General features: G+C 35.6%; 1 long non-coding RNA gene across 1 annotated transcript; it reads left to right on the forward strand.

Annotated features, from left to right (window-relative positions):
• The first annotated feature begins 611 nt into the window (after positions 1–611).
• LOC114825368 (uncharacterized) lies at positions 612–2,725 on the forward strand. Its single transcript, XR_011582116.1, has 3 exons — positions 612–936; positions 1,079–1,190; positions 1,287–2,725. It is a non-coding gene; the product is annotated as an uncharacterized lncRNA (long non-coding RNA).
• The last annotated feature ends 6,102 nt before the right edge of the window (positions 2,726–8,827 follow it).

Below are 8,827 nucleotides of genomic sequence, written 5' to 3' on the forward strand. Positions count from 1 at the left end.
CTAACACTTTACTTTCCCACCCCCAAACTTATATCACACATTATCCTGAGGTGTGGAAAATAAAATAAAGAAAAAGAAATTGACAAAAGAAAATAAACTAGATAAAAACAACCTAAACTCAAATAAATAAACTACACTAAAGAAAAACATGAAACGAAAACGAAAAAAAACTAAAAGAAACGGAACTAACAGAAAAACAAAATAATTTAGAAAAAAAAAAACAAAATAAAGAAAGAGATAACCTGGGGTTTCGAACTCAGGAGGATGATGGACAAAAGGTGCTGGGCTTCTCACGGGCTGAATGATGAGCCAATATTGATGGCAGCTATAGAGAAAGCCTTGGAAGAATTTGATCTGGGCCGCGAGAAACAAACAGGCCGACATAAGGCAGCCCACTTATCAGCTCACACACAAGCCACACGCGTGCACAAGAAACCCTAGCCGCCTTAATCCAACATTGGATGCTCTTTATGCACTTGCCTCGAGCCCAGAGCCTCTCTGTCCCCCCATTTTCAAAATAGTCCTTTCATCTTCAGACACGGAATGCACGCGATTTAGACACGTGGCATGGATCCGTGCAATTAACTCCTTAGGGTTCCCATAACACATGCATCTTATCCACCCATTTTCATTTCCGCCACTCTCCCTCTCTAGAAAATCCGAAAAGAGCTCCCGGTTCCCCAATCTCAAGCCGAGCGCCCATTTGTACAACCATCCATTTCATAGCAACTAAATCCAAGCTCTGCATCCGTGTCTCTCTAACCCATCCATGATGGAGCGAGCTGAAAAACTGCGTTTTTGTCCGTATGAGGTTCCCCGAACATGCAAATCGGAGGAAAACAACAAGATAAACCCTCCCGATTTGCCAGCTCCGAGAGCGCAGAGGTCATCAAGCTTCCCCCAAACTTGCAATCACAGATCCGGCCTACACCTCAGGTAAACAAAAATTGACCCTCATTTCCTTTAATCTTCTAATGTACAACACAATCTGCCACAATGCATGTGTTGGATCCGTTGATTTCGTAATACACACCCCACGGATTTAAACCGAGCTCAAAGCGGAGAGTTGGTTTTGTAGGAAAAAAAAAATTCATATTTGTGGTCTGCATGAGACAAAGGAAAGGATGTCCTCTCGGAGATACAAAGGAAAGGATGTCCTCTCGGAGATCACAGATCTGAGCAAACATAAGGTATAAAACACTTATAATTTCAAGCATGTGTACTGATCTGCAAAACATAGCTGTCTTTATCTGTATTTGCTCATATCATTTTTTTTTTCTGTGCAGAACACACGGATCCATTGTACAGCCGAGAGATAGGAAATATTGAATGTTCGTAATCTTGTAGTCGGCAGTATCAATATTTTTCGCCCTGATTTTATCAAAAAACCGTAAGTACAAATATTCGTGTGCATCACTTGCACCCGATCCATCATTGTAAATAGTAGTATAATGCAACTCCCTAGCACCGCGTCTAATCCCAACTATTGGACATTTACAACTAGTCTTTTTTGCATTTTTTGTCATGGTTGAAATCAGGGACATAATAAAAAATGTGGCTGCTTAGAACTCCATCTTCTATATAGCATAAATATGTTGAAAATGCAAACTTGTCATGATCTTGGTTTACAAAGGCAGTTCCACTACCAGCAAGTGCTTTCATTGATGCATTATTTGTTTCCTTAGACTTTAAATTCTCAATTAAATTTTCTGTTTCTCCAAAGTCACCGCACACCAAACCAACAATAGGTGGTTTTTTTCGAGAATTGTTTGAATTTTAAGGTTATCGCCTATTACTGAAGAAAAAAAATACAAAATACATATCTACAGACATTGAAAATAAAAAAGAATAGTGGATTAATCGAAAATAATCCACTATTGTTTTTAATTTTTTGTGTCTTTAAATGTGCATTTTGTATATTTTTTCTTTTTCTGTAATATGCGATAATCTTAAAATTTAAACCATTCTCGAAAACCAACTATTGTTGGTTTGGTGTGCGATAACTTTGGAGGAACGGAGAATTTAGTTGAGAATTTAAAGTCTAAGGCAACAAATAATGCCTTAGACAGTGGATTAATGGAAGCACTTGCTGACAGTGGAACTGTCTTTGTAAACCAAGATGCAGGGATGCATTTTCAACATATATATGCTACATAGAAGATGGATTTCCAAGCGGTCACATTCTTTATTATGTTCTTGTTTTGAACCATGACAAAAAACGTAAAGAAGATTATAGTTGTAAGTGTTCAATAGTTGGGATTAGATACGGTTCTCGGGAGTTGCATTATGCTGTTGTTTACAATGATGGATCAGGTGGAAGTGATGCACACGATCATCTGTATTTACTGTTTTCTGATGGAATGAGGGAGAGAAATGTTTATACTGCTGACGATTATGAACATTAAAAGAAAATTGAAGATGAATTCGAACCAAGCGAAGGATCACCCGCTTTTCTATGTTGTTGTGGACCCACGTATGTCTTGGAATAATTAGGTGGCCCTGTTGTCGTCGTGGATGTGTATATTTTGTTGTTGGGTGTTTGATTTGGTTGTCCTTTGCATGCACTTGCCTTGGAATATCACATTTGTGTAGTGCCTATTAATTTGGATCAATGATTGGCTTGTACTAGTGTTGTTTTGCTTCAAGGGTGTGCGTGTGTTTTTTAATCGACGGATGTAGTGAACGATTCACATACACCTTGCCCTCGAGCAGGCAAGCTTCTGCATTCTCGAGTTGTTGGTCTTTTGAGTTTTGTGGATATTTTGTTTAAGTAATGGTTGTTGTCGATTGTTAGTTTTGAGTCCGTTTCCAAAACCAAAAATGGTGGTTAATTGTGCCAAATTGAATATTAAGGTGCCGGCAGGTTTTAATGAAGTTTTAGAACATACTACTTTATTTTAGTATACTGTTTGTACTTAACGGCTCTACACATGGCTAAGAGTTGGATGAAATATTAGATCATGCTGAAGCTAATCTTGCTTCCAGCTGCATAGCAGATATTGGATGTGTGTCGTCCCTTGAGCAATCATTTTTCCAATATATGGAACGTTGGTTGCGGTTACTGGATCCCTATTTCACATTTCATTTTGGATATGGATTGTTTCTCACTTTGGCTTGTATGTTGGATTTGGATTTACTCTCATCTCAATCAAGGTCCTTTGTTATCTTAGCTTATAATATATGTACGTTTAGGTGTAAATCCCCGTAATGTTCCCTGCAGATATATCTCTAATCCTTAAGTCATTTTGAGTTCATTAAGGTATTTATGTTCTTTCTCAATATATATTTGTCTCTTGGTCCTTGGATTTCTCAAATTTGGACAGATCTTTGTGCTCTTTTGGTTGTGACTTAGTTTCTCCAGACAAGGCTACTCTTACTCATCCTCGAGTTTGAGTGATCAATGAGTGTAGCTTTCCTTGATCAGCAAGTCTGGCTTTTGACTTTGGCAGGTTTTTAGAATTGACAAAAGTTTTGTGAGTTTTATGCTGAACGTGCTTGAGATCAATGGGAGGAAGGCAGAGGAACCGTAGCTCTGTCAGCTCATCGCTGTTGGTTTTGTTTGAATTTTGATTAAACATAGGCTTTTGATATCTGAGTTTTGGGGGAGAACAACAGCACAACCAAAGTATTTTTGTCACTTTCCCTTTGTATCTTATCTATCTTTGGCCATGGATACTTGTGTTGGTAATCATAAGTCATAAAACTATAAAAAAGTATCTTTCGTCATGTGAATTATGTTTTATTGTATGTGATCTTACTTTTTTGTATGTCCTATTTAGTCACACAATTAAACTAATAACAAAATAAAATAAAATAAATAAATAGTTACAGAATCATACTGCAGAAGTGGGGTGCTTAATTTAAACACACAATTTGATATGAATGATTTTAATTGAGATTAGTATAGGAGTTATATGATGAATAGTTTCACCCAAAATCACTCGCTATAATTGTTAAGCGAAAATAGATACCACCTTCAAAGCTAGGTACAAGCAGCAACCAAAAAAAATATACTAGCCTTGTTCAAAAAAAAAAAAATATATATATATATATATTAGCCAACCATGGACCATTTAGTGTCTTACAATCAAATCTTACTTTTATTTATCAAACTCTAAACCTACAACCTACACCATTGGATCCTACTTTGATTTTACCACTAAACTTGAATCAAACCCTTCAAACGTTGTGATCTTTTCTGTCAATGATTTCAAGAAGCCTCTTGAAGCCTTTGCCATGTAATTTTTTTTTTCTGCGAACATTGCGATCTTTCTTTGAGAACTTTGTTGACTTGAATCCATTATAAGTCATTTTTCTCTCACATATTCAATTTAAGAAGTTTTATATGAGACGAACTTGTCGATTCACAGGCTAGGGATGCGTCAACATCGTTTTCTTCCTTCAATGTTAACCGATTAAGACAAAAGTCTTCTTCCAATAGGGTAGCACGATATCCTTCATATTTCACATTTTCTCATACAAACTTGTAAACGCATAAAAGTTCACACATAAAGGTTTGTTTTTTTTGTACTTTTATACGTTTACAAGGTTTTGTATGAAAATATGAAGGATATTGTGTGATCCTGTTGAAACCTTTGTCCACATCGCTTAACGTTAAAGAAAAAAAAATGTTAATGCAACTCTTGCCTATGCATCGAATTCGCCTCATATGAAACTTCTTGAATTGAATATGAAAAATGACTTATGAGGAATTTAAGTTAACCAAGTTTTTAAAGGAAGAAATCACAATATTTGTAGACATGGAAAAGATTTACATGGCAAAGCCTTCGAAAGACTTCTTGAAATCATGTACATAAAAAATCACAACGTTTGATTCAAATTTAGTGGTAAAATTAAAGTAAGATTCAGTGATGTAGGCTTAGAGTTTGGTAAATAAAAGTACAATTTGGTTATAAAGCACGTAATTTGTTTTATGGTTGGTTGATATATACTTTGTTGTTGTTGAATGTACTTAGGAGGCGGGATGCGTTTTAATTGATAATTATAATTGATTTTGGATGAACTATTCATGAATTGATAACAACCATACTAAATTCATTTTAAATTGTATGAAAGTGTTCCAAAATTATACTTAAATTTGAATAGTATTATTTAATTATATAGGTCTTCATTAGATAAATTATTATTCCCAAACAAAAAGGATGACTGAAAACAATACAGTTATGGGCCGTTTGATCATTTAGTTTTGAGTTTTCATTTTTCTGAAAACAAATGCTGAACTGAAATTGAAAGCCAAATTCGGAAATCTGAAGGGGCTGGTTGATATTAATTTAATTAATTTTCGACTTATCGAAAACTGAATACCAATTTGAGAACATACTTTTCAATTCCAATTGACGTTTAGATATCGGACTTAGGAAGACTAGAATATGTTATTTTGGTATCCTTCTGATATGGGTAAAGCTGCAAATGTCCGCTTTCTTCCTGAATGTGTTTTCTACATATTTCACCATGTAAGCTTGAAAACATTGTGCGGTTTGCTGATTACTCTTCTCTGTTCATGTAGAAAAGATGTACTCATTTATCTTAAAAGTTATTGTTTCTTGATTTTGTTATGGAGATTGAATTGTGCAAACTGCTGATTTTGGTATACTGTAATACAACTTCATATCTGGAACATAAATTTCATCTTTCTTCTCAAATTTTTTGAATCTGTCCACTTCTTTAAAGAATTGAATTTTAAACTTCTTAGCTTATCTATGAACTGTATGCAAGTTCAAGTGAATTATTTAGTGTTGGCCATTTCGAATTTATTTGTTCAGATTTGAAGTGCAAGATTACAGTCGGCAGGAAATTTTTGAATATACCATTTCTTCATTTTCGTATACTGTTTGTATCTGTTTGAAGGTGCAAGTAGGGGTGGTATTGGTACGATTACCATACCAAAACCCATGTACCAATTACCATACCAAACTTTTGGTATGACAAAATCTATTATTATTACCGTGCCAAACTTTTGGTATACCGAATTTCGGTATGCCAAATAGTTTGGTTGGCATAGTATGGTAATGGTAATTACCACTTTGTTTTGGACCAAAATTTGATTATTCTCCCCAATCCAATTTAAGGCCCAAACGTGTTTTGGCCACTCGCTTTAGGTTTCTAAAACTTTTTTATTTAATTATGAGAATTTTATAAAACGTGTTTTGGCCACTCGCTTTTGGTATACCGAAGTTCATGTGTAACGCCTTGTCATGTTCTAAATCTACAGATATATGTTTCTAACTTAACCCATTTTGAGTTCATAAATGTAATTCTGTTCTTTTTCACTTTATATTTGTCTCATGGTCTCTGGAATTCTCAAATTTGGACAGATCTATGTTGGTCGTTGCCTAATTTCTCTAGACAAGGCTACTCTTACTCATCCTTGAGTTTGAGTGATCAATGAGTGTAGCTTTCCTTGATCGACGAGTCTAGCTTTTTCTTTAGCAGATTTATAGAATTATATGAGAATTCAATTTTATATGTGAAATGTGTTTGGTTGGTTTGGAAATCAGAATGTTTTGAAGGGAATTCTTGTGTTATCGATCCATTGTTTGGTCGTGCGATAGAATTATATCTTTAGTTTCTCTTTGTCATCGTAGTTCAATATGAACATGAGGACATTGTATTCGTCCTGTATTTTTGATATATTGAGTCAGTGTATCAATTGAAAATAACAAAAATTATCATCAACCTTCCATCTTTGCGATAATCATGGCATGATTTGGTCTAAAAAACTGTGTGTTCTTGTTCATGCTCACTAATACTTGGATGGTTGAGAGCCATGGACGGAGCCAATGAAGGCTCACTAGGGGCATATGCCCCCACTCAAGTGGTTCTTTTGTTAAGTTGCAGTTACAATTATATAATACACATGCGTTATTTTAGAAGAAAATATATGTATCTAGTATCCAACATACTTTCATCATGCGTATACTCCATATCAAATATTATATGATCAAAAGTGCTCTTGTTATGTTATTCAAAACGAAAAACCTCACTCCTGTGTAATCATCTATTAATATTTTTCTTATCACTTTGCCCCTTTCCACTACTACACTGAAATTTTTGTAACATTGAAATTGTGATACATCATCATTTGAAATCATCTCTATTATCATATTGGGCATAAGCCATACTATAATAAGATTTTTTTAGTTGATTTTCGGGTTGCCCCACTAAATATTTTTTCTAGCTCCGTCCTTGTTGAGAGCAGCAGTAAATTCAAAGCATATTCTATATTTTATGGTAGAAAGCTATGAAGCACAGACATGGATATGGCGATACGATACGACATGACATATCGAGACGAAAAATCTCTAAAAAGTAGGATATGATACGTGAGAGGTATGACAATTAAAATTATATAATAAAAATATACAAAAACAAAAATATATAATTTAGAACACGGTTTCCTTGAGTGCTTTTTCAACTCTAAAAAAGAGGTAGACCTTCTTTCGTCCTCGTTGATAACACAAGAATTCGATTTCATAATCCGAATTCAAGTTTATTGATTTGTTGGAGAAGAAAAATTGGAAATCTAATTCCTTTGATATGTATAGAAGAAGTGTGAGAGTTGTATTCATAGTTTCAATTAGAGTTTAGTTCTTCATATTCATTAGATTTCATACAAAGCTCCGTCTCTTATTAATTTTTTTCCTTTTAATTTCTTATTTGGAAGTGTAAAAGTGTCTTAAAAAGCATGATACGTGTATTCCAAATGTGGGGACGACTCATGTCACAAAAGTAGAGGCTGCTCAAGACTCTCAAACTCAATTCCAGCTTGAGGAGACGAATACTCTTCCAACTTTTCTCAAGGAGGACAATAATCCCACATGCTTAGCTTATGAACTCATAATCAAGCCAGGCACATTTTCCTCTATGCCATCTAGTTGTGCAATTTGCTCAAAGCCTGACCATTGGTATGATATGTGCCCCTGGAGGAAACGGCTCCCATAACTCAGGTTGCAAGGGCTATATAGTAAAGTGGGGACGTGCTGTTTGGCTTAAGTGTGTTTATTGTTTTGAGATTGGTACCCTCATGCTTGCTGACTGCCCGGATTTTAAAAAACTACTTGAAGAAATGGAGGCATGCGCCCTTGCACCCCTGTTTGCTCGATGAGATACCACCTGCTGATAGTAGAAGCTGAGGAGGAATGGGTGCATGTATGCAGCAGCTGTTGAATTATCGGTTCATTTTAGTGCTCTATGTTATACATATGTTGTTGTGGACCCACGTATGTCATGGAATAATTAAGCTAGATATCACTGTTGTCGCGGATATATATACTTTGTTGTTGGGTGTTTTCTGTGTTTTATTTGGCCATCCTTTGCATGCACTCGCCTTGGAATATCGTATCTGTGCTGTGCCTATTAATTTGGATCGACGCTTTGATTTGATTGGCTTGTACTGGTGTTGTTTGCTTCGATGGTGTGCATGTTTTTAATCGACAGTTGTAGTGAATGATTTACATACACCTTGCCCTCGAGCAGGCAAGCTTCTGCATTTCCGAGTCGTTGTTGGACTTTTGAGTTTTGTGGATATTTCGGTAAAGTACTGGTGGTTGGTGTTCATATGGTCCTTCTCTTTCGTTTGTGTCGATTGTTAGTTTTGAGTTCATTTCCAAAACCAAAAATGGTGGTTAATTGTGGCAAAATGACTATTAAAGTGCAGGCAGGAAACTTTTAATGAAGTTTGAGAACATACCAATGTATTAAAAGCGTGAGGCGTGGGCGAGGCGTCCGAGGGATAGCCCAGCCTAGGCGTGAGGCGAAGCCTTATGGGACCTTAAATAACAGAGGATTGCTGAGAAAAACAGAGGAA

The sequence above is a fragment of the Malus domestica genome, chromosome 06 (genome assembly GCF_042453785.1).
Source record: "Malus domestica chromosome 06, GDT2T_hap1".
NCBI classification, from domain to species: Eukaryota; Viridiplantae; Streptophyta; class Magnoliopsida; order Rosales; family Rosaceae; genus Malus; species Malus domestica.